This window comes from Schistocerca piceifrons, chromosome 1, assembly GCF_021461385.2.
Source record: "Schistocerca piceifrons isolate TAMUIC-IGC-003096 chromosome 1, iqSchPice1.1, whole genome shotgun sequence".
Taxonomy (NCBI): domain Eukaryota; kingdom Metazoa; phylum Arthropoda; class Insecta; order Orthoptera; family Acrididae; genus Schistocerca; species Schistocerca piceifrons.
The window spans coordinates 979028234-979054086 of NC_060138.1; the positions used below are offsets into that span (position 1 = coordinate 979028234).

The 25853-nt window shown below is 40.9% G+C and overlaps 1 long non-coding RNA gene across 1 annotated transcript in view; it reads left to right on the forward strand.

Moving 5' to 3' along the window:
* The window catches only part of LOC124766607, a 24877-nt gene extending 20869 nt beyond the window's left edge, over positions 1 to 4008 (forward strand). Inside the window, exon 3 of the long non-coding RNA XR_007012945.1 lies at positions 3890 to 4008. This is a non-coding gene — a long non-coding RNA (uncharacterized LOC124766607). The remainder of the gene's footprint in view (positions 1 to 3889) is intronic.
* Positions 4009 to 25853: the final 21845 nt, after the last annotated feature.

The following is a 25853-nucleotide window of genomic DNA, read 5'->3' on the forward strand; positions in this document are numbered from 1 at the left end:
CTCTGCAGCGGAGTGTGCGCTGATATGAAACTTCCTGGCAGATTAAAACTGTGTGCCCGACCGAGACTCGAACTCGGGACCTTTGCCTTTCGCGGGCAAGCGCTCTAGCATCTCAGCTACCGAAGCACGACTTAAGCGGGAGAGAGACGAATGGGCAGTTATTACAGAAAAGATAAAGACCGTAAACGCGGAGATCCACTGATATGAGCGGTTTTGACAAAGGGCACATTATTGTGCCGCCGCGGCTGGAAACGAGAATCCCTGAAATGCCTAAGCTGGTCGGCTGTTTGTTTACTATTATCGTGAGCACCTATGGACAGTGGGTGAAGGATGACGGAATAATGCGTAGGCCGTATGGTACTGGGCGTCCACGGCTCATGACAAAACGTAGAGGTCGAAGGTTCCTTCAATTGTAGTCCAGGGATGAGCAGCGATCTGTGGCAGATCTCACGGCAGAGTACAATGCTGGTGCAGGCGCAAGTGTTTCGGAGCACGGTTAAAAGATCATGGTTGAAATGGAGTTCCACATCACACGACCCCATCGTGTTCCTTTGTTGACCCAACGACAACGACATCGTCAGTTATGATTGCCGTGTGCACATCTTCACTGACTTTCACCGTGCATCACTAAAAACGTGTCGCCTGTCGAATGAATCGGATTTCTTGTTACATCAGGTCGATGGTTGAGTCTTTACAAGCAGTCATCCAAGTGAATGGCTGCACCATAGATGAAGGCTGGTGAGAGCAGAATTATGCTGTGGGTACACTGAGCTGGGTTTCTATGGGCCCTATGCTCGAAGACCTCATGACAGCAGTGAACTACATGAACATTATTGAGGACCACATGCATCACTTCACGCTTGAAGTCTCCCCCTACGGCGATGACATCTTCCAGCAGTGTTGAAATGTCATAATCCTGCTACAGTGGATTGAGGGGCATTACAGAAAACTACTTTGATCTTAGGAGCAGCAAATGTTCATGATCTGTACACACTGTAACATATATCGGGCGCGAACTGTGAGCCCACAAACCACCGTCCCGTAATTTTCGGAAATTCAGTGACGTGTGACTAGACTTCTGGTGTCACGTCCTTCTGGAAAGCTATCGAGAACTTTTAGAATCCATGCCTGGCAGAATCACTGATGTACTGTTTTTGAAAAGGGGACCAACACGCTATTAGACAGATGGTCATAACGTCTTGCCTCATCGTTGTACGCAAACCAGTATTACAGTCTTACGAAATAGTGATCATCGTAACGATCCCTTCAAAATAATTTACTTCTGTAACCGAAAAATAAACAAACCCTTTTGTTTCTACCTCTCCGAAAATTTTGTCTTGCTTGTTAGGGGGACGTTAACCCCTTACTGCGAACCACTGTTCTAAAAGACGATCCGGATGGAATTCAGTATCCTGAAAACTACACTACTGGCCATAAAATTGCTACACCAAGAAGAAATGCAAATGATAAACGGGTATTCATTGGACAAATATATTATACTAGAATTGACATGTGATTACATTTTCACGCAATTTGGGTGCATAGATCCTGAGAAGTCAGTAGCCAGAACAACCACCTCTGGCCGTAATAACGGCCCAGATACGGCTGTACATCGAGTCAAACAGAGCTTGGATGGCGTGTACAGGTACAGCTGCCCATGTAGCTTCAACACGATACCACAGTTCATCAAGAGTACTGACTGGCGTATTGTGACGAGCCAGTTGCTCGACCACCATTGACCAGACGTTTTCAGTTGGTGAGAGATCTGGAGAATTTGCTGGTCAGGGCAGCAGTCGAACATTTTCTGTATCCAGAAAGGCCCGTACAGGACCTGCAACATGCGGTCGTGCATTAGCCTGCTGAAATGTAGGGTTTCGCAGGGATCGAATGAAGGGCAGAGCCACGGGTCATAACACATATGAAATGTAACGTCCACTGTTCAAAGTGCCGTCAATGCGAACAAGAAGTGACCGAGACGTGTAACCAATGGCACCCCACACCATCACGCCGAGTGATACGCCAGTATGGCGACGACGAATACACGCTTCCAATGCGTGTTCTCCGCGATGTCGCCAACACGGATGCGACCATCATGATGCTGTAAACAGAACCTGGATTCATCCGAGAAAAAAAAACATGTTTTGCCATTCGTGCAACCAGGTTCGTAATTGAGTACACCATCGCAGGCGCTCCTGTCTGTGATTCAGCGTCAAGGATAACCGTAGCCATGGTCTCCGAGCTGATAGTCCATGCTACTGCAAACGTCGTCGAACTGTTCGTGCAGATGGTTGTTGTCATGCAAACGTCCCCATCTGTTGACTCAGGGATCGAGACGAGGCTGCACGATCCATTACAGCCATGCGGATAAGATGCCTGTCATCTCGATTGCTAGTGATACGAGGCCGTTGGGTTCCAGCACGGCGTTCCGTATTACCCTCCTGATCCCACCGATTCCATATTCACTTAAGTCATTGGATCTCGATCAAAGCGAGCACCAATGTCGCGATACGATAAACCGCAATCGCGATAGGCTACAATTCGACCTTTATCAAAGTCGAAAACGTGATGGTACGCATTTCTCCTCCTTACACGAGGCATGACAACAACGTTTCAGCAGGCAACGCCGGTCAACTGCTGTTTGTGTATGAGAAATCGGTTGGAAACTTTCCTCGTGTCAGCACGTTGTAGGTGTCGCCACCGGCGCCAGCCTTGTGTGAATGCTTTGAAAAGCTAATCATTTACATATCACAGCATCTTCTTCCTGTGGGTTAAATTTCGCGTCTGTAGCACGTCATCTTCGTTGTGTAGCAATTGTAATGGCCAGTAGTGTATTTATATACCTATATTCGTTATTCTCCTAATCCCTGCGCGATATATATGACGCTGGCATCGGACATTCGTAGTTGTCATTCAAAAAAGCTTCCAAAATGGATAAATACAAGTCCTCAATGGTTTTCAAGCGAACAGTGTGCCATTTTTCCTGCAAAACTGTGGCAAGTTCAGAGAGCAGTGATGGAGGTTGTTAGAGATCACAGGCTTTTTTCCGCAACGTAGACGACAAACGCTAGATAATATTGATATCTGGTGAGTGTGGTGGCCTGGGGAGATGTACGATTCATCCTCGTGCTCACAAAACTACGTCTGGACGCTACGAGCTCTGTGAACAGCAGCCCTGTACTCGTGGAACGCGGAATCGCAATTGAGGGACAAACACAGCTAAAATACTCATGTAGTTGTTGGCAGAAACGCGACCTTGCTGATTAACCTTGGGGCCCATAAAATACCACGATATGATAGACCAAACATATTACAGAAACCCTGCCGTGTTTCACTTTTGAGATGTAAGCGAAACAGAATTTGGAAACAGCGTGCAACAAGATTCATCCACTCAAACAACATTCTCCTATAGCATCTCTTTCTTACGGCCACTATCTTCAATTTATCTACATTTAAAGAGAACTGCCATTAACTATACCGACTGTAAATCTTTAATGTATCGTTTATACATTTCTATCATGGTAGGAGTCTTATCGCGCTTCCTTTAAGCACACCCAAACTTCCTTTCGTTTCTGCTGAACGTTCGTCATCCGGAACAATATACGGGGTCCTATTGTTTAATAATTCTTCTTTCCGAACACAGACTCCTTATGCTAGATATATCGTTGCAGCTCAGTTAATGTGTACATAAAGCAACATAAATGATTCCGTATAGTTCATAGTTATAGCGTTTAAGTTCTAGGAACAATAAATCGGTACAAGTGGTCTGCAAAATAAAAGTGACAGCGAAAACTAAATTATGTCCTACGTATAAGGCTTATACACAGTACAAAACTCCTTGTAGCTTGTGTTGCTTATTTTATGTGTAATATCCTGTAATATTCCTTTTCAGACAATGTGTTTTTGACGAGTGAACCAAAGCTACAATGACAATACTTTCTTACTGTTTTACTGTGAAGAGAGGTGCACTTATCCAACAACCTTGTCACAAACATAATGATAACTTTCCGATCGTTTTTCTCTATCCAGATGTGACAAATAATTGAACTTTGTCCTCCTTAAAATTGTCATCTCAAATACTAATTTGATTCAGGTTGTTAAATAGAACAGATTGTGTGATCCATATGTCTGCTAGCATTGGTGATAAAACAAGTTTCAAGATTGAACCAAAAATTGTCTTATGATGATCCAGATTTCGATAACGTTCAAAATAAAATGTAAGCTGAAACTACACTACTGTTTACATATATTTCATTCGCGCGAAGCAGAATGACATGTGCAGTGAATAAATCGCTAAACCTGTGATACTATGTCTATTTTTAGTTTACTAAAGCGATTTATCATCATTCAAGAAAAGCAAATATCATGCTATCTTTGAAATTAATAGCAAGTTAACGTATACGTCAGTGGCTATTGCAGTAATGTTCTTCTGGTGTATGGCCGGGTCATGATGAGATTAAAAGTACCAACCCTTTCTCTAATGTTAAAGCAGCCACAGCAGCAACAACGTACATAAAAAAATTTAATGAACAAGCTCAGGCGTTTACACCATCACAGTTCAGATGTTTTCTTCTTACCACCTCCGTAAACTTACGTGAAAGTATTCTTTCCATTTCGCTACTGTTTCGCTTTCCTCACTTGGGATACCTTGCAAATAGTACACGCAAGTGAACAGATACCGACACCATAAAGAATCTACAAACTACCGATCGGCATTGCATCACACTTTCGACTGTTATCCAACATATCAATGTAAATGACTCGAAGTATTTTTAACCAATAGAAACCAGCGCGGTATAACTGACGACGATGCAACATGAGGCGGCACCGAATAGCGTAACAGGAAGGCTGAATTTCTCAATGTACGGAAACCATATGTAATTTTATACGGATTAAAGAATTTTCCACATCTGCGAACCAAGTCAATACGCTGATATCTGTTTGGTACCAACGTAGCATACGATCAGTAGTATTTCTCACAGATTGGAGTCTGATTTAGGCTGTTGTTACCCATCTCGAGCAGTGGGTTATTCCGCAATGACGCCGTGTAACTTGCTGTTCCAGCGCCAAACACGTTTATCACGTTCAGTAGATATGTAAGTAAACAGCTATCAGCTTCTCTCGTGTGTGCGACAAGCGTATTTCTTCAGACTGACACAGCGGAAACAAACAGTGATCCGGGTGCATCTGGAAGTCCAGGGGTCTGGAACTTTACAGGATGCTACCGTATTGTTGATATTTCCCGTGGTAGATAATGACGGCCGGGTCTTCCTCTTAGTGCTTGAGCTTTTAAGTTCACTCGTAGTGGGGTGGAGTGTTACAATGAAAGAGACTCGGAAATAATATTCATAGTTGACATACGCTCTTTTATACTTTCATATAATCTCTGTTTTTGGAGCTCTATATGTAAAGCTATTGCTTTGATCTTGTCTCATCGTCTGTCTTAAAGTGGTAATCACATCTACAGCTACATCTACATCTACATGGATACTCTGAAAATCACATTTAAGAGCCTGGCAGGGGGTTCACCGAACCACCTTCACTATAATTCTCTATCATTCCGATATCTTACAGTGCGCAGAAAAACGAACACCTGTATCTTTCCGCGAGAGCTTTGTTTTCCCTTACTTTATTATGATGATCGTCTCTCCCTATGTAGGACGGCGTCAACAAAATATTTTCGCACTAGTGACTGAAAATTCGTGAGAAGTTTCTGCCGCAACGAAAAACGCCTTTGTTTTATTGATGCCCATCCCAAATCCTGTTTCATTTTAGTGACACTCTCTCAATAATACAAAACGTGCTGCTCTTCTTTGAACTTTCTCGATATACTCCGTCAATCCTATTTGGTAAGGATTCCACATCGCGCAGCAGTATTCTAAAAGAGGACGGGCAAAGCGTAGTGTAGGGAGTCTCTTTAGTAGATCTGTTACATTTTCTAAGTGTCGTTCCAATAAAACACAGTCTTTGGTTAGCCTTCCCCACAACATTTTTATGTGTTCCTTCCAATTTAAGTTGTTCGTAATTGTAATTCCTAGGTATTTAGTTGAGTTTACGGTCTTTAGATCTCACTGTTTTATCGTGTATCCGAAATTTAACGAATTCCTTTTACCACTCATGTGAATGACCTCGCACTTATCGTTATTTAGCGTCAATTGCCAATTTTCGTACCATACAGGTATCTTTTCTACATCGTTTTGCAATTTGTTTTAATCTTCTAACGACTTTACCGATCGATAAAAAACAGCATCATCTGCAAACAACCTAAGACGGCTGCTCAGATTGTCTCCCAAATTGTTTATCAAAAGGCATATAACACTACCTAACGGAACGCCAGAAATCACATCTGTTTTACTCGATGACTTTCCGTCAGTAACTACGAACTGTGACCTCTCTGACAGCAAATCACGAATCCAGTCACATAACTGAGACGATATTCCATAACCACGCAATTTCGCTACAAGGGACTTGTGTGGCACAGTGTCAAAAGCCTTCTGGAAATCCAGAAATACGGAATCAATTTGAAATAACTTGTCAATAGTACTCAACACATCTAGTGAGTAAAGAGCTAGCTGTGTTTCAAAAGGACGATGTTTTCTAAATCCGCGTTGACTATGTGCCAATAGACCGTTCCCTTCGTGGTAATTCATAAGGTTCGAACAAAATATATGCTCCAAAATCCTGATCCATATCGACGTTAATGATACGGACCTGTAATTTAGTGAATTACTCCTACTACCTTTCTTGAGTATTGGTGTGACCTGTGCAACTTTCCAGTCTTTGGGTACAGATCATTCGTCGAGTGAACGGTTGTATATGATTGTCAAGTACGGAGCTATTGTACTCTGAAAGAGATCTAACTGGTATACAGTCTGGGCCGGAAGACTTGCTTTAGTTAAGTGATTTAAGTTGCTTCACTACTCCGAGCATGCCTACTTCTACGTTACTCATGTTGGCAGCCGTTCTTGATTCGAATTCTGGAATATTTACTTCGTCTTCTTAGGTGAAGGAATTTCGGAATATTTACTTCGTCTTCCTTAGGTGAAGGAATTTCGGAAGACTGTGTTTAGTAACTCGATAGTATTTCCATTGCCATAGCGCAGAGAAGGCATTGATTGTGTCTTTCCGATAGCCTACTTCACATACGACCAGAATCCCTTTGGATTTTCTGCCAAGTTTCGAGACAAAGTTTCGTTGTGGAGACTCTTATAAGCATCTGGCATTGAAGTCCGTTTTGCGTCCGTTTAAATTTGGTATGTGTTATTCTTTGTGTTATGCAACAATGTTGTGACCCGTTTTGTATACCAAGGACGATCAGCTCCGTCGTTTGTTAATTTATTTGGTATAAATCTCTCAATTGCTGTCGATACTATCTCTTTGAATTCAGGCCACACATGGTCTACACTTACATTGTTAATTTGGAGATTGTCTCTCAGGAAGGCGTCAAGTGAATTTTTATCTGCTTTTTTGAATAGATGTATTTTTCAGAATGAGATTTTCACTCTGCAACGTAGTGTGCAGATATATTATTCGTTTATTTTTGGAGGATTTGGCAGTTACAGTATTCAATCTCGTTACGACAACCCTTAGTCCACTAATCCCTGTATCCGTTTTGATGCTTGTTAGTTGCTAAGAGATCAAGCATGTTTTCACAACCCTTTACTATTCGCGTGGCTTCGTGAACTAACTGCTCGAAATAATTTTCAGAAAATGCATTAGCACAATTTCGGATGACTTTTGTGCGTACCTCCGTATTTAAATAAGTCTTTTTGCCGACATAACGAGGGTAAATTAAAGTCACCACCAACAACTGTATCAGTCGGGTACATGTTTGAAATTAAACTCAAGTTTTCTTTGAACCTTTCAGCAGTTGTATTATCTGAATTGGGGGGCGGTAAAAGGGTCCAGTTATTATTTTATTCCGGTTGCCAAGAATGACCTCTACCTATACTAACTCACAGGAACTACCTATTTCAATTTCGCGACAATGTAAACTACTTCTAACAGCAGCAAACACGCCACCGCCAACTGTGTTTAGCATATCCTTTCAGAACACTGTTATATTTTTCGCAAAGAATTTCGACTGAACTTTTCTCTGGTTTTAGCCAGCTCTGAGTGGCTATAGCGATTTGAGCATCAGTGCTTTCTTTTACCGCTTTGAGCTCTGGTACTTTCCAATTTGGCAGTACCTCTCTTCTACACTTCCCAGGTACTACAGAAGCACTTCTATGTATCTTGCTGCTAAAATAGCAGGCTTGGCGAAAATGTTAAGGCAGAAAATGGTTTAAGGAAGGAATTAAGATTAGGGATAGACGCCTCGTCAACGATGATGTCATAAGAAACAGAGGATAAACTCTGATTGGGCAAGGACAAAGATGAAAATTAGCTGCGCCACCTCGGCAGGCGATTTTGTCCTTGCCTATTGGTCCTCCCAATAGCGAATATGTAGTTAAATATTATACGAGCAATACATTAAGCAAATAACATTTCGTTGACGCGTAGGACAAGGCAAATGTAGGACGTTTCACATAAGTAAGTGGACCACGAGCGGTAATATAAAGATGACATTGTTAACCTATTATGTACATAACTACATAAGAGGTTAACAATGTCATCTTTATATTACCGCTCGTGGTCCACTTACTTATGTGAAACGTCCTACATTTGCCGTGTCCTACGCGTCAATGAAATGTTATTTGCTTAATGTATTGCTCGTATAATATTTAACTACTTTTTCATATGCGCTCTGTGCTTTAGCCCTAACGTTAGAATGAATGTCATGTGATAAATATGTTAAAAAAAACAATCATGCTAGGTGAGATCCCTCTCGCGTCTTCATATGCTTGATAGACAAAGTCAGCAGAAATGAAGAATCCCCATTCCACGAAGCTTAGCACTCGCTTAGCTGAACCAACAAGGGGCATAAATGGAAACATACTGCCCCATTCCATATTCTGTAGCTAAAGAAAGCAGGTAACTACTGAAACTAATTTATCATTAGTGACTGATTTTGAACTCTGGAACAAAACGTGCGAACGCTAACCACTCGTCACCACATTTGCATATTATGTGTCATTGCGCTCATTATTTGTCACTGCGTACAATCCAAAAACCACCACACTGAAAACATCAATTTAGAGAACGCCTGGTTATATTTGTTAATAAGGCTCACCAATCCGTGGGGGAAGTTGTAGGAAACTGGCTTCATGAATGGAAGTGTAATTGAATTTCAAATATCAACGTCAAATCCTACTGCAAGGTTATTCTTAAAAACAAAAGCACAGAAAACTAACATGAAAGACTGAAGCTAATTATATGGGACTTTAATTGAAATCGTTAGGAAGACTGAAAGAAGAAACAGTAAGATTTCCTCGTCTGGTCTCTCGTATTTTCTAATTAACAAGAGAAATAACGTTAATAACTTCACATTCAAGTTTTCAATAATGAACAAATTAAATGAGCGTGTAAGGAACTCTGAATTATAACTAGCACCTCATGCTACCTGCAGTTTTACAGAAGCGATACTTGTATTTTCACACTCCACAGTCAGCGCAGGACAAAATCATGAAGCTAATGCTTATGAAATTCTCTGTACTTCGATATGAGCAGAACACAAAGCCCAAACTCTATTTGGAGGGGTAACAACATGCTTGTTGCCAATGTGGTGACGTGAATGTGCCTTAATGGAACGCAGCTAAACTTTCTCTGACGTGACACACAAATAAGCAATTAGCTATTACCACTTCGGTATGGAATCTGAACGATCTTCTACTATTGGTGAACATAGAACATACAGTGTCTAGTAGGAGGGGAAATTCACTGTAGTGGATAGACAGCCACATTGTACGAATTTTCTCAGGGTGCAAGAGAAACCAAAAGGCGGTGTTCTTGCTGACATCCATGCTGAAAACGGATTTGTCAGAGCTGAAGTAGCCACTTGAGAGCATAAGTCACCCCTAGCGCTCCTACGGCTTAGGATACGAATTGGTGGCAGGAAGACGCCATTTCAGGAATCGGCAAGCGGACTATCCCGAGTGGACCCTGCGGCCCAGCAAAGACGTTTACTCATGTCTTGAGGTAATATTTCTTCCACAACCAGACAAGAGACAAGGATTGTGCCGGAATCCGCTTGTTATGTGAGAATCTTCAACTACCTCCTAAGAGTTTGTAATGTTCACTTTCATATAAGAAATAAATGTAGTTGAACTGACACACAATTGTGAAACGATATGGACCAGTCATGTTAGACGATCTATTGGTATTAACATGTTAATACATTCAACAGATAATTTTTGCAAACTGCTAGTTTAAAATCCACTTCCCTCGTAACTTTTTTGAAGGGGAAGTGATTATTAGAAACTCTTATTCGTTTTTACAGTCCTTGACGTCTAACAGTCTTTTCAGATCTTTTTTTAAAGTTTTGAAAAATTAGTGTACCGTTCTTCTTTCTTAAATAGCTCAGTTTCTTTAAGTTTTAGACATTTTTTTAATCATTGATACACTCCTTGATGCCTGTCAGTATTTATAAATCTGTCTGTGTTTTCTGAGGTGAAAACTGAAAAACTAATGTGGCGACTTTCTTTATTCACAACCCCTTAAACAATTACTCAAAAGCAAGGCACTGTCCTTAAAATGGACGCTTCGACTGTGGTTTAAACCATCATAGTCAGAAAAATGAAAACACTATATTCGCGATGTGACACACTATTCGAGAGTAAATATTGAACCACCGACCAAACACCACAGTGATCCGATAAGTCCTTTATTTTCGAATACTGAATAGAGGAATATGTGCGATTAATTAATTTTGTTTCTCGATAATAACGCACTGGCCACCAACTACAGCGTTTCTAAAGAAACGAACCTAAGTAAAATCAAAGAAAAAATTTGAGCATGTCTCCTTATGCCCGACGGAACTTCTAACTAAAGCAAACTAGAAAACATATCCTCAGATTTAGGATTTAGCTGTTAACAACTATATGCAATACAGACGTTCATTGAACAGACGTAGTTTAAAGCATCACATTTTCAATTTCAACATGTCTTTGTAAAATGAAGAATCTGGAAAACTTGAAGAATATAAAATCTCCCACGCCGTTTTTTGTAGCACAATTTTTGCATGAACTTCGAAAAGTGTTTAAATGTGACACTATAAAATTAATTACACTGCTCCTTACGAGGTAAGTAGCCTCGGTTCACTGCCCCTGTATAATTTGGTTAGCAAAAACTCTGCACCGAATGAAGCAATTTCGGGACAAGCTTATTCAGCAGTGTAACGTTCAATTTCATTACTCTGTGCTTTTCACAACATTGTTTCTTTGTCATCTTTCTTGTTTAATACCGATGTAAGTTTCACTATGCAATGTATTGGCGTATTGATTCTGTTTCCATAAGAATGCTAACATGAATTGATCCGTCGCTGGTTTCATAAGTGATTGTCGTGTTTATTGCACAATTGTTTCCGTAATGCCACACCCACGTTCGTTCCCCGACGCAATGCTACGTCAGCACGGGAGAATTTCCAAACACAGTTGAGTAACAGCAACGGGTGACCAATGTGACGCGGTGCGTGACGTGTCTATCGAATTCATTACACACTGCTGTTATCCGCATACATGGGCTCTCTCAACGGTCATAAATCAAAGCTGTCGTATGCATCGGTAATATCAGGAAAGTCGCCCGCGTACCTCAAATATTTTTCCTTGCAGATATTTTTATTAACAACTCAGCTTTCTCGATAATAATACTAAATTCCCCAAAAACTGGTACATGTGGATGGGTTGGGCGGTGATGATTTTTATTTGACGGTATATAAGTATGAAAGATTAGTCTGCTGCCTATGGAGTGATTTCTGGAGCATTGAAGTGTCGCAGTATTTATAAATATTCTAGTGGGTAGCGTCGGACGCTCCGTGTTAACTGTTGGTGGACGATACTGCTGTCCTTAGCAAGGTTACAGCACCAGTAGAATGTAGCGAACTGCGGGAAGACTACAGAACATCAACAATTTGTGCCGACTAGAAGTTAACCCTAAGTGTAAATGAATGTAATGTATTGCTCACAAACACGCAGAAATACCCATAACGGTTCGATTACGCTACTGAAACACTAACAACCGTGAAACACCCAGGAGTAACCGTCTGGAACGTTCTAAAGTGTAATGCGTACAAGAATCTAGTTGTAGAAAAAAGAGATCCCTGGCTGAAATTCATTTTAAGAATCTGAGGAATATTTAATTCACCTGTAAAAGTAGTGCCGTACAAAACACTCGACAGACTGATACCTGATAACTGCTCGTCAGTATGGGTCTCATACCGGGGTAGATTAATAGAAGAGAGAGAGAAGAACCATCGAGGAGCAGCGTGTTCCGCAGTGGATTCGTTTAGTAAAATGGTCAACAAATTCCGGTATCACACGCACCAAGGCGTTGTGCATCTTGCAGAAGTTCACTGCTAAATTTCCCAGAGCTTACGAGCTACAAAGAGTCGAACAAAACATAAATTCCTCGCACATCCTTCTAGTGAAACGACCGCGACTTACTTCTCGCGAAATGAGTACGCCGAGAAAACTAGAGAAATTAGAGGTCATACCGCATCCCGCCACGTGACCAAGTGACACGATTCAAAAATGCAATATTTGAGAAAAATCGACGTTAAGAATACTATAAAACTTATACTGGAACAGTGTAAGAATGCTTTAAATTTCAAACAAATAATTTTGGCAGTAAAAATCGTTAAAATCTATACAACAGTAATGTGGACATGCAGTTCTGTACTCATGCAATGGACCTGTTACCAGGTAATTATTAATTAATTCTTTAAATTGTGTCACTTTTCTTGATTTTCTAAAAAGTTTTCATTTTTTTGTTACAAGTCCTCATGTAATACTTTTGCCACTTTTCCACCTCACATAATGTACTTTTATACTAACTGTAATACAATACGACATTCGAACCTCCATTAGGCAAAATTAGTACTTAAGTTAAAATAAAAAATGAAAAATGAAAAACAAGTAGTTACACTAGAAAAATACGTAATGTAAAAGTGTAATTTATGAAAATTAAAACAGTTTAATGAGCGCATCAATTAGGTACAATTTAAGGAATAAAGTTTGCGACAGAAGAGGATCATAAGTGGGCTTACGTAATGTAGAAATACTTTCTGCCGGGAAAAGGGATCGATAGGAACTTTCTTTACCGCAGAAATTTCCATTTTTATTGTACGTCGTAACTCACGAAATTCCGTAATATTTACAACAGCTGTAATAGTCAAAAAAGTCATGCATGCATGCATGCCTGTCCGAAGTACATTTTAATTTAGCGTAGTAGCAGTAGTAGTAGTATGGTATTCTGTCTTGTCATGGGTTAAGCCTCTTCCATTTTTGTCTGTCCATAGCCATTCTTTTCGTTTCTCAATATTTGCCTTCTTTGATATTGTCCAGCATTTAATATCTTATTTTTCCTCTTCCATTTTTTCGCTCCACCATTCCTTCTTTCTTTCCTTCAATAAACAGTCGCTCCTCGAACAATGTCCAGTCCGGTTCCGTTTTCTCTTTCTGATGACTTTCAGCATGTTTCTTTCTTCTGCAATTCTTATTAATACTTCGTCATTCCTTACTCGATCTTCCCATTTCACTTTTTCCATTCTTCTCCTTATCCACATCTCTAGTGCCTCCAATCTTCTTTCATCTTCCTTCTTCAATGTCCAGGTCTCCGCACCATATAGTGCAACGCTCCAGATGTAACATTTGGCAAGTCTTTGCCTCAGATCTTTGTTTAGTGATCCACAAAGTAATTTCTGTTTCCTCTTGAATCCTTCTTTTGCCATTGCAAGTCCTTTCCTAATTTCTGTTGAGCAATACATATCATCCATTATTACACTTCCCAAGTAACTGAAGTTATTCACTTGCTCTATTTCCTCTCCCCCTATTTTGATACGGGCATTTTCTCCGCTTTATTCCATTTACCATGATTTTCGTTTTCTTCTTGTTAATCTTCATTCCATATTCTTCTAATTTTGTGTTTTCACCATCTAACATTTGTTCCATCTCTCTTGCAATCTCTGCCATCACAACCATGTTGTCTGCAAATCTCATACACTCCCTATACCAACTCCTCTCCTTCCATCAAAATTTTTACTAATAATTTCCTCCAGATATATATTGAACAGTGTTGGTGATAAACAACAACCTTGTCTTACCCCTGTTCCCAGTTCAATTTCTTCCCTTATCACACCTCCTATTCTTACGCTTGCTCTCTGGTTCAAATATAAATTTCTTATTAGCCGTCTATTCCTCTAGTCAACTCCATGTTTTCCTAGGATTTCCATCAGTTTGTCCCATCTGACACAGTCAAAAGCCTTCTCAAGATAAATGAACACAACATACACCTTCCTTTTCTTCTCCATGTACCTCTCCCCTATCACTCTCAGTAGCCCAATTGCATCTCTAGTTCCCACTCCTCGCCTGAAACCAAATTGTTCATCTCCTATTACGCAGTTCAGCTTTCCATATAGCCTTCTGCTGAGCGTCCGCAGCAAGACTTTGGCTGCATGCGATACCAGGCTCACTGTTCTATGTTCCTCACACTTTTTGCTGTTCTTTTTCTTTACCATAGGTATTAAGATACTTTCTGTAAAGCCCTTTGGCCATTTTCATGTCATGTATATTTGATTACACAATTCAATCAAACCCCTTTTCCCTTCTTACTCCAGTAACTTTAACAGTTCCGCAGGAATCTCATCAATTCCCATTGCCTTTCCATTTTTCATCTCCTTCACAGATTCTTCAATCTCACTAGTTAGTATTGCATTTCCTTTGTCATCATCTCAAATTTACCTTCTTCTTCTAACCCAAGGTCTTCTTCACTTGGTCGGCTGTCTGCGGCGTATAGACATTTTCTCATTGTTTCTTGGGGTTCATTCACCATTTTACCGTCTGCTGCCTCTACTTCCTTTAGTCCATTATTGTTTCTCTTTTCCCTGAACGTCAAATCCATTGCTTCTTTGTACATCAAATCATAGCTCATTAGCGTAGAGTCACTGTATAAACACAGATATTGTAATAATCAATGGTATTAAAAATAACATTCAACATACCCCATACATGAAATGTATCACAACTCTGAATGTGTTGCTCTTCTTGAATGACCGATGCACATTTGCCAGTAGTAACGCTGAAGCGACGCTGTGCTTGCCGTAGCGAGTCATGAAGTACCATAAAACAACATTGACACAACTGCCTTGAAGTGAATAAATTGCGACGTAGAGATGTGACATTTTTCGTGCATCTTGGGGCACTCGAAACATATTTTTCAGCGACAAAAACTAAAAATTGCCCTTTTCTTGACTTTTGTCCCTTTTCTTGCCGGGGTGCGATGTGGTGGGTTAGTGACATTCGTTCTTTACATGCACCATTCGCGAATAAATCAGAAAAGGAACAAAATTATAGAGGTGTCAGAGGTACCATCCATCAGACACCGTAAGATGGCTTCGAAATGTAGATGTAGAACGATGTTGATGTAAAACCTAGTATTTGTAGCGTAACACGACGAAAAACATTTCCGTAATTGTTAAAAATCATTCAACAGCCAAGATCACATTATATATATATATATATATATATATATATATATATATATATATATATATATATATAAGCCAACCGGTTTCAACAGATTATGCTGTCATCTTTAGGGCATAAAATCCTTTGTTGTAAAACATACCCATTTTAGACTGACCTCACATGTATTACAACAATAGATTTTAAGACGTGAAGACAACAGCGTAGTCTGTTGAATCCGGTTGACTTAAATAAAAAAAAATATTTGATGCTGTCTTGGCTACTGAATGGTTTTTTAACAGTTAATCAGATCGCCCCTCATTCCTTCCAAAATGAGAAAATTCAGTCATTTCCGTAATTTCTGGATCTCCGCATAGCACTTACGACAGCCACTGATTTCAGATAAACAGAAACCAAAATGAGATGACACCATCAGTCAGAATGGCAACATAGAAAGTTACTGCTGATTAAAACAATATCAGAAAGCTGATACTGATAAACATACCTTCTTAGCAATTGTTCTATGGACACCAGGTACGCTTTTATTTATTTTTCATGATTATTTATTTCATCTTTGTGCCTGTGTGCGCTTCCTGCCATCGGAGTAGCCACCGGGATGGCCGAGCGGTTCTAGGCGCTACAGTCTGGAACCGCGCGACCGCTACAGTCGCAGGTTCGAATCCTGCCTCGGGCATGGATGTGTGTGATGTCCTTAGGTTAGTTAGGTTTAAGTAGTTCTAAATTCTAGGGGACTGATGACCTCAGAAGTTAAGTCCCATAGTGCTCAAAGCCATTTTTTTGTCAACGGAGTCGTCATTACCCGTGCGCGCCACGTGTCTTTGTCATGTCTGTATGCTGCACTTTCCGAGTCGTGGAATGGGGATGAGCCTGGTATCATTCTAAACGACCGTGAGAAACGGCCTAAAAACCACTGTCGAGCTGGCCGGTTCACCAGACCAAGAGTAGTTAACTTAGCGTGCAGATTCGATCCGGATCTGTCACACATCCTTGTCTAATAGCCAGCTCTGTGTGTGTATGTGTGTGTGTGTGTGTGTGTGTGTGTGTGTGTGTGTAGCTGTATGATCAGATCACAGTGACAAACAGATCAGTCAGACAAATTCAGCTGTCGAATGCAGACAAATTACAAATAGTGTAATATACGCTAGCATACACACACATGGACAGTATCGGTAGAAACTAGCAGACATTAGAAAAACTATTAATATTCGCATCGGTTTTCACATGAGTGACATGTTTGTGCGATAGACAAGATAAAGTTCCATACAGATAAAAAGTATGCAGATTCGAACTGTGGCTGTTCATAGGCCGGGTTGGAATAATGTTTAAAAATTGTTTCGGGGATGCATTCATATGTTCAGACTAATTTTCTCTATAAAAGGTGCAAATTGCAAAATATATAAAACAAGGAAGGCCCCAAAGAGCCTTCAGATTGCAGAAAAAACCAAAAAGCTGGAATAATTTATTCTCACGGATATGAATAATCGTACCGCTGTCTAAATGAAAAATCCGGTTTTCTATAGGCTTGAATTTTTCAACAACTTATGCCAACTCTTTTGTCACACGGAGTACAGAAAATGAACGATGGTCTCTAAAAATTTCCGGAAAACATTATATATTATGAATAAAGTCCTTGTTTTCTACTGCAATTATTATAGTTTCAAATTTAACCAGAGCCCATTTATACATGAACCACACTGAAAGTTGTGAGCAATCTTTTGTTCTAACTATAGTTCCAACAACAATACTTATACTACATTATCGTATCATGTGATCACAGGTTATATTTACAAGGTGTCTGAGATCTATATTTCCATTGGACAGCGTGAGTTCATTTATTTCCTTGTTAAAAAGGAAAGTTTTGCTGCTGCAATTCATTGGTGAGCATATGGAGATACGCAACAACGAAAGAGTCGAGAAGTTCGTTTGAGGAGACTAATGTATCACTAGATTGAAACCCTCGACATTCTTCAATTAGGCTTACACTAGGCGGCTCAACTGTTACAATAGAATCAATTATACGTCCCATGATCGCAGTGTGGGTACTATGTGTTTTTGTACAGTCTTAGACAATAAAACTGACCGCCGGCCGGCCGCCACAGAGACTAAGTCCGAGTCATTCACTTAAGGTGGCCAATAAAACTGACCGCCCCTGACAACTCTAAGTCCGGCAATCTGCACAATCTGGCAACACTGTAAGATGCGGAAGTGTCAGGAGGAAGTGTTATCTACTTCCGAGACGTTGTTGGACGATGTGAGCCCGTGGTCTAGTGGCAAGCGTCGTGCATTCCAATCTTATAGTCGCCTGTTCGCGTCCAACTGTATTTTTTTTTTTTACTACAGTCGGTCTAAAGTTATGAGTCTGACTGAACATCGAAGATAATTCGCTTAACATTCTACCCACCAGCAATAACAAGTATTCCAGAAACAATTCCGCAGGACAGCTCGTGGCTGAGCCGCGGTCATAACAGCTTACGCTCGAGAGTTTCCTCGCGCTGCAGCGGCTACCGGCCACCGGCCAGACGCCACCCGCCGCCTGAAATCCGGCGCCGCCCAGGTGAACGCGTCGCGACGCTATCAGCGTGTGTCTCAACTGTCATTTTCGAATTTGAAGTTCTAGTTATTATCTGGCAGTTAAGGAATGGATTTTGCAAACTTGAAAATCATGAACTACAGTTAAGCATTGTAAAATTGAGTCGCAAGTGGAAATAGGTGTAACATCTGCAACACAACGTTTACTTTTGGTATAACAGAGGGGTGAATGCAGAGGAGGCAGCTAGAAAGATTTGAATTGTGTGTGGAGCGAGTGCTTTTGGTTAAAAATGGTTCTGAGCACTATGGGACTTAACAGCTGTGGTCATCAGTCCCCTAGAACTTAGAACTACTTAAACCTAACTAACCTAAGGACATCACACACATCCATGCCCGAGGCAGGATTCGAACCTGCGACCGTAGCAGTCGCGCGGTTCCGGACTGCGCGCCTAGAACCGCTAGACCACCGCGGCCGGCGAGTGCTTTTGGGAAAAATACGCCAGAAAAAGATAATCTTGTTTCAACGAAGATCGTTCTGGCATGAATGATTTTCCACATTAAGGAAGTCTCGACTACTGATATATGTGATAGATTACCATTTTACCATCATGCGACATTTGCATTCAACAGGCAAAGTTCAGAAGTCTGGTGTAGGAGTACTGCATGCTCTAATTCGAAACAACAAAAATCAACGGAGTGACTATTATTGAACGTCATCAGGTCGCTCACTGAGCATTCGTATGCAGTACTGTTACTGGTGACGTGTTATGATGCCTTTATCGTTAACTTCCTAAGAAGAAATGAAAGGCTGAGCCCCTCCAAAAGACATAAACTCGAGGAAAGAGTAGTGTGAACATAATATTTTACATCTGATAGCTCCAAAAGTGTGTTTTGGGCTACCAATTCTGCCCCAAGGGCTGTGTGCAACACAGCTGGAATTTGTTGCCAACAACTGAGACACCTTTCGGTCGCAGCGTAAGAAACTCGAGCAACATCACATGTGCTACTGCATGATAACGCACTTCTTGATTTGAGAAACAAAACTATCCAGGAGATTGAAATTAAAGACGTCTCTTAGGCACTTGTATTGATAGAGAAGTCCTCTCTCAAGCATTTGTCCCTCTCGTCATATATTCGTAAAGTTTTACCTTTCCCGCTCTTGATCGATCAACCGTCAACGCAATTTATTTCTAGACGAAAATACTCTTAAAACTACTCTGGTATAATGATATCGTGGGAACCAGTAGGTTTCTACTGGCGTAGAATTTGTAAACAACTTTAGCATTGTCAGATCGTTTTAGATATCGCGAAAGAAAATTCTTTTGCTGATTAATTTCTCTTTGATGATTACTGTTGCGTTTAATAAACTAATGGAAAATCCAATTAAAATATTCACTGTACTAATACAAATTAAATTCAGCTTACTACAGAAACATCACGACGGCAGACTATATTAATAAAGCATTAAGTATCTGTAAGACGATTGAGCCTATTTTAACACGAATTAGTAGGACATTACCGACTTTTGACTTCGAAAAGATCTGTATTTACTTCATTTCCTGTATCATTCGCAATTATTATGAAAATGTGGCATTTCACAGATAAAATTATGTATTCACAACAACAAAAAATATGTCATCATTATGAATTTGGCAGTACCGTAAGGTTTTCGCTCTGACACTAAAGGTTACTGAAAGTAGCAAGGCGCATTTTGCTCGAGCGTTGTCTTACGATTCCTTTATTGCGTTTGTATCTGCCTGCTTGTAGCTCTGCTGCAAAAGAATTAAAAATCTGGCTTTCAGCGAGTCTCGAAAGGCGAACGAAAACAGCTTGCATCTGGTAGCCAAACATGTTTCTTGGGAACAGGCTACTTCCTAAAGTGGGAAGACATTCTTTTGTGGTTGAATTGTTGGCAAATGTCAGTCAGACGTGTGCCGTTGGTCTAAGCGTTTCGGTGTGTTGAATTTGTACCAATGATTTTTCTACAGGTTTTTTCTGTCCCAAATAGAGAGTTGAAGTCTCTCATTAGTATTTTCACGTCATCTTGGTGAATTTTGCTCATAGTATTTTCGAGTGTATATCTTTTATAGGGCCTCTGAATGAGCATAGTCATAAGTCGATTGTTGATGGATGGCCGGCCGCGGTGGCCTCGCGGTTCTAGGCGCGCAGTCCGGAACCGTGCGGCTGCTACGGTCGCAGGTTCGAATCCTGCCTCGGGCATGGCTGTGTGTGATGTCCTTAGGTTAGTTGGGTTTAAGTAGTGCTAAGTTCTAGGGGACTGATGACCACAGCAGTTGAGTCCCATAGTGCTCAGAGCCATTTGAACCATTTTTTTTGTTGATGGATGCGATTTCTTTGACAGAGTTGATGATAGATCTGTGTTCGAGAAATGCAGTGCCGAAGATTGGTACGTCTTTCGCTACCTTTTGTTGTATTTTGCTCTTGAAGATGGCATGGTTTCCGTAATGCAAATTTTAATTGTCAATTAATCGTGGTTCTTGAAGAGCAAGGACGAGAATTTTTTGGCGGACGATTTCTTTCGTGAGATTATTGAGGTTTCTTGTTTGCATCAATGTATCGATATTTAGTTTTTAAATGAATGTTTTCTGCTTGTAGAGAAATTTACCAGAGATCTTCGATATTCTCTGCCGTGCTAACCTGGACTCCCCAGAGTGCGAAAATCCAACTGCCGCCTATCGGTGGCCAGGTTGTGTACCACCTGGGGTAAAGTTACCTTTGCTTGCATAGTTCATGTTTTCTTGTGTTTCATTGGTTTGGCCTGGGTGATACCAGGACCGGACAGGACCAGAGGGTGTTGAAGCCTTTGGAAGCAAATATTTTCAGCCAAGCTCATTGAGCCAACAGACGGTGACCAGAGTAGCGGTGATTTTCACTCAGATGTGTCTGGATTTTGGGTTCAACGGATTGAGTAGCCGTTCAGGATTGTGTTAGTATTTGGTTCACCCCAAGTATTTGATTTTCTCGGTACCACCCATATGGGGGAGGGTTTCCCCTATTGGCCACACGGGATTTTTATTATTATTATTATGTCATCAGCAAATCTGATATGGAGTATCTTCCCTCCACTGAAATAGATGTGTATTGTTCGATTCAATATTTCCATCAGATAAATATGGGTTATAATTACGTTACATTGCTGCTAGTCGACATATTTCTCACGTTTTCTTAGACAATTGCTAGCTGTTACTCCATCATAGGAATTTATGTGCGCAGCATTGTTGCAATACAGACGTTCAAATTATCCGATTTCTGTAATTTCATTTCGATACAAGATCGTCCTAATGGGATTCAGCCAGTCAGTCTTAATGTGGATATCCGACTACGACTCTCATCGTATGATAGACTGGGTGAACCACATTCTTAATCGGACTGTTGAATTCAGATCACTTATCTATGACAGGGAATGAATTCTTAAACACTGTGGAAAATAATAATCCAATGTGCTTATTACAAATACGTTATTTAAATACAAATATATGAACTAACGAGATAACAGTTTATTTACAGGAGCAGAGACCCATCCATCATAGCAGGGCAGTGCGAGATTGGTTTCAGGGCCAAGAGAGAATAAAGCTGTTGCCGTTTGTCCACGATCGCCGAACATCAACCAGATAGAGAATATGTGGGCAGAGGTAACAAGGCCATTGCCATGTGTCCCTACAAATGCAAGCGACCTTTGGACGAATATAGAAAACGTATGGTGGGAAGTAAACCATCACGCTACACTGTCGACGACTTAATGAAATCAATTCCCCTACGCCCTCGAGAAATGTTACGTAATGATCGTGGGTGGGTTGGATACTAAAAGTATACTCGTCCACAAAGCCCATGTGGACAATTACCTGATAATCGGTCAAGCTTTGCTTTGTCGCAGCTCTTTAGCATACAACAAGTCCATTTACTTTCAGTCCCCTCCCTACAATTCTTGCAATGCAAGGTAATTGAAAAATCTCATCCACTCGATGCCAACTGAGGAACTGACTGGTGCATGTGTTGTTCAACACACAGTAGTTGTCACCCTCACTGGAATCAATGACTGTTTGCGTGTGTGTGTGTGTGTGTGTGTGTGTGTGTGTGTTTTCGTGTTAACGCACAATCTGAATCAATACTATTAACATTAGAGAGACAACCAACAATAAATATTGCATCAAATATGACTTAAGTATTTTAATGCGATGGGAAGTTACAAACTGAATTTTTACCCATCCCACGTCCTGCGTATTACGTTAAGTAAGATGTATTAACTCCATAGAATCGTTAGCAGAGACAGTGCGCTCTTGTTGTCGAGGCTCGCGACAAGCGCAGCGATTAGCAGTGCCCAATGCCGCCGCGATTTGTTTATGTTGGCTGACCGTGGACACTGCAGCAGACGCTTCGCCATAAACAGAAAGAAATCACCTTGGCTCTGACTGCAGTGATCGGATATCACTGCCTGCGTGTTCTTATAGTAACCAACGTGAGACTCTACTCACAGGTGCCATGGAGCAATTGCAACGGGTATCATGTCATTAGTCATCAGAATATTACCCAGTGATGAAATGTCCACTCTATTTGAATCCCAAGAAAATAGGAACCTTCTCACAAAGGAATGTGAAGTGATATCAAAATTTATCCAACATACAAAAATTAATTGCAGGGCTTTCATTTATGCAGTAATAGCACACAAGGAAATATTATGTCTTGGAAGCGTATATTTCATTTTCTCTTCACATATTAACGCCCTTGTTTTAATATGAAGTGAGAAAATAAACACGAAAAACTAAAGTTCCTGAGAAGCATATACGTCATTTCCTCTTCTCATATCACAACTTTTGTTTTAGTATGAAGTAAAAAAATAAACAGTTTAGAGTTCTGAAGCATAATATGACACCAGATTATAATCGTAGGCGCTATCGGAAACGCTAAAAGCAGGGAGCTGTCCATTCTTTTGTCCAACAGTCTATTTCCTTTCATGTATTACTCCCGCTAGGAGATTCTTATTTAAGGACTTGTGGGCATCACGTTCTTCAGCAGAACAAGCCATATGTTGTTGTGCTAATAACGGTATGGAAAAAATGCAACAAAGAAGAGTTCCACTAGAGCAGTGAGGATATTTGCACATTTGTGTAGTCAGCAACGACTGCCAGCTGCCACAACACTTCACAGAATCCTTGCTGCAGGCAACACAACTGTGCGTGCACTACAGACTTCATTCAGTGAGACGTCTGGAGATGGATGAAAACGTCAAATTAACGTCGCTTTCCGAGTCGTATTCAATCCAGAATGAAGTGTTATTAAGGTAGTTGAGCGTTCTAGCAATTACACTTTTATGATTCCAATATGAGTATTTCGATAGCCAAAAGAACCCGTTAGTGTGAAACTATCGGGAACTGCATTAATATCAAACTGCAAGAACTTGAGACAATACGTGGACTCTTCTCTTCGCTTGGTGACCTATTACTGCTATTTAGCATTCTCTCCGTCCTAGTCGTAATGCAAATGGCCTCAGCTTGAGTAATCCGATTTAACGAACATAGTACTCCAATCGCGGGCTGCTAATACAGTATGACTGCAGAGATTATCGTGCGGATATTACATTAATTCTGCAATGAAATGCTCAACAAATCTTACCCTCAGCTATGCAGCTGGAATGACTCATTACACAGGTACACCATTTTGCACTTGGTTAAGTGATCAGTTCGCTGCTATCCTATTTGAATTGTTCGTAAATACTCGTATACCTCATAAATGGTTCAAATGGCTCTGAGCACTATGGGACTTAACTTCTGAGGTTATCAGTCCGCTAGAACTTAGAACTACTTAAACCTAACTAACCTAAGGACCTCAGACACATCCATGTCCGAGACAGGATTCGAACCTGCGACCGTAGCGGTCGCGTGGTTCCCGACTGTAGCGCCTGGAACCGCTCGGCCAACCCGGCCTGCATACTTGTATACTGACCATTCGTTATTTGACTAAATATGAACTACAATCTGATTCGCATATATGTGACATCGGCTAGCGTTGGCACAAAGGTATGACTAAGGGTTGGATGACGTTGAAGTCCTGTTACATTGATGGCAGGACAAATGTTCGCAAATCACCTCTATTGCCTCAAAAAACAATTGCATCTTAAATATCGAAGGACCGAGGCCCACACTGTCACAGCGCGTTGAAATACAGCAACGACGGCAGATGAAAATTTGTGACCGACTGGGCTTCGAACCCAGACCTCCTGCTTACTAGACAGACGTTCTGATCACTGGAGTATTTTTTTTTAATGTTTGAGAAGACTATCAGCACCAGGTAGGCGGAGGCAAAGAGGGCAGGGGCCGAAGATCCGGTCTTGTCATGGTCCTTCAACAAGGTTCGGATGACATTCCGCTTCCAGTTGTTAGTGGCCATGCGCTTGGGATTCGCCCTTAACCACAGTCGGAGTTGGAGACTCTCTTCAGTTACATCTAACCAGTGCGCATCTATTGCACTATTGTGAGAACCGAGATGCAGTATTGTGGTATTAAAATTTTGTAAATTTGTGGTAAGAACTTATGAGACCAAGCTGCTTAGGTCATCGGTCCCTAAGCTTACACATTACTTAATCTAACTTAAACTAACTTACGCTATGGACAACACACACACCCATGCCGGATTCGAACCTTCGACGGTGGATACTATAATGACACAGCAGTCAACCTCTCTGCAGCACCTATCTACACACGCTCCTCGTCAGACGCGAATTCCCATTTTTGCCGCATACCACATGCGCGGTACCCCACGGCCATTGTTCCACTGACTTGCGTCCACACTGTATTCCCGCGAAGGTCGGACGATTTCGTGCGTCTAGCACTGAAAACTTTTGATGACCCGTGGAGACCCAAATAATTGTACAGGATGTTTCAGGAGGAATAGTAAATATTCTTGGAGATGATAGTATAGACAAATTGTTGAAATAATGACATATAACATGCGTCCAATTTTTATTGAACATACAGATAGCTGGGTTCAACGCATTTTCGTTTCGTATGTTGGTCCTTACAGGACCCAGTTGTCTACACTTCCTTGAAAATGAGCTTCCAGCGTAATTGGAAGAGGTTCATTTGGCTACTAGGATGTTCCTCCAGGATGACAGGGCTCCTGCACATTCTAGTCGCCAGGTGACACATTATCCAAACCTAACATTTCCTGGAAGATGGATCATTGGATATGGGAACTTTTCTTGGTCTTCAAGGTCCCCGGACCTTATCTCTTTCGATTTTTGCCTGCGGGGAGGGTTAAAGGCGAAGTCTACAAAGAAAAAGTAAACCCAAGAACCGATTTGATCGTTGGGATTATGAATAGTGCAGAGCTCATAAAAGAACGCAAAGACGACCTACACGTGGTGTTATCAAGAGAAGTCAAATGTGCATTGAAGTTGGTGGGGGAATTTTTGAAAATCAACTTTGAATGTCCTCGTTGTCTTTGATTTGAGTTTGTTAGGGTTACGTACTAACAGCTGTATCTCTGTACACAATTAAAAGTGGACGCATTTATATGGAATTTTTTATGCAATTCGTCTGTACTACCACCTGCTAAAATGTCTAATATTCCTCCTGAAACACTCTGTATATGGATATATGGGTGGTGTCTGTTCTTTCGGACATGTCCGATAGAACATGCTTCATGGCATTCTGTAACGACCTTCGGTCGCAGGGGCTGATTGAGATTTCAGAGCTGCTTGGCTGTCTGAATAAAAGTAGATGCTACGATTTT